At 34.2% G+C, this 1,692-nt stretch overlaps 1 protein-coding gene across 1 annotated transcript in view; it reads left to right on the forward strand.

The window, feature by feature from the left end:
- Positions 1-1,692, forward strand: part of LOC107574819 (protein NLRC3-like) — a 21,357-nt gene that overhangs the window by 8,204 nt on the left and 11,461 nt on the right. The gene's annotated exons all lie outside the window — the stretch shown is intronic.

Below are 1,692 nucleotides of genomic sequence, written 5' to 3' on the forward strand. Positions count from 1 at the left end.
ATATATATATATATATATATATATATATATATATATTGTATTAAAGCACGTTGTTTGAAAGACGATTTAATGTTGGTTTTGATTATCAGCATTCTTCAAAGTATCTTCTTTTGAGTTCTGCAGAAAAACAAAAGTCAGGGGTTTGAAAAACAAAACAAAAATTAGGGGGAACTTATATAATAATGTAAATTATGACAGAATTGTGGGTTAACTATACTTTTGAGTAAATTAGTATAAACACTTTTCACTAGTCATCACTGTGCAGAAAAATAACAGTGAATGGCACAATAAAATGCTTTACAAATACACATTCAGTAGATCCATAGCTTCCTGTTGGTCAGTTTGTCTCCTCAGTTAAGATTCCCCCCAATTGTTGCAGAAAACATTATATTACATAGTGTAATCATGGTCAATGCAGACATGTACTTGAACTTACTTTCTCATGGACTCTAACTGCTCCTTGCTAGTCCAGTAAGAGAAGTATAATAAAGATGAAGTCCACTGTCTGATTCTAAACACTGCTCGGTGTTCACAGCTGTCTGAGGAACTTCTGCCATTTCTTCTGCGATGACACTTCTCTCGGTTACTACAAAACAGAGTTAAAAGACATTTGTAGCTTATTTAAGAGAAATATTCAGTTATTCCTGCATGTCTCTACATGCTAAGTGAAGAAGCAACTAAAGTAGCAGCACAACCGTGACTCTGTGTTTTGTTGTAGTCAGTTACATGTGTTTTGGCAGTGGTGAGCACCTGTACATATAAGTCTGCTTACACAGCACATGTAAAAGCAGGACACAGCTACTGCAAATTATCTCAGACATACTGATGCATATAAATTTGACTGCAGTACATTGTCATCATAAAAATCACTGCAACTAGCTTATATATTTAGTTAACTGAGATTATTTGAAAAGAACGTTCTTCTAAAGAATTATAATACTAATAGTACAAACAAATCCTCTTCACTCTAACATCCTTGAAGTAATTACATTCAGTTACATTCATAAAAATAAGAATGTGGAAACTAAAACTACTTTCTCCTTGTATGCGCTGCTGGACCGTCATCATCCTCCTCTTCTTCATCTGTTTGTTTGCGGGTCTGAGTGTTCGTCAAAGTTTAGTGCAGCGTAAACATTCTAGACTCACATGTAACTGTACTTAGATCAAAGATCAAAACATCTCGTTGATTTATTAGCTTTAAGGTGGAGCATAACAAAAGTTTTATTTAATTTAACATTTTGCAAGTTTCATTATGAACTTGCTAACTAAAATATTAAAATGTAAAAATGCATCTATGCTTACGAGAAATATTTAATCAATAGAATCCCATACATCCACGTCTCTTGGTAAATAATCCATTGTGATTTGCTGTTATCAGAGCCCAGAACACAGCACAGCAGTTCGGTCCTACAAATGGCGGCCGCACCACTGTGTGACGTCACATGAAACCTGTGAATTATCTCATCACACTGGATTGAATAAAGCAAGGACAGAGTTTACCACGAATGGCTTTATGTGAAGCATAACGAAAAAATTTGAGCAAATCAGTAGTCTCGCACGCGAATTTAACATTTTGCAAGTTTCATTATGTAGCGAATCAGCTCAAAGGGAAAATATGAATAATTAATCATAACTAGTTATAATTAATTATAAATATTTAGATCCGCTGTAAGTATTTACTTGACCTCTCAG

This window comes from Sinocyclocheilus grahami, unplaced genomic scaffold (assembly GCF_001515645.1).
Source record: "Sinocyclocheilus grahami isolate Dianchi unplaced genomic scaffold, SAMN03320097.WGS_v1.1 scaffold2353.1, whole genome shotgun sequence".
NCBI lineage: Eukaryota > Metazoa > Chordata > Actinopteri > Cypriniformes > Cyprinidae > Sinocyclocheilus > Sinocyclocheilus grahami.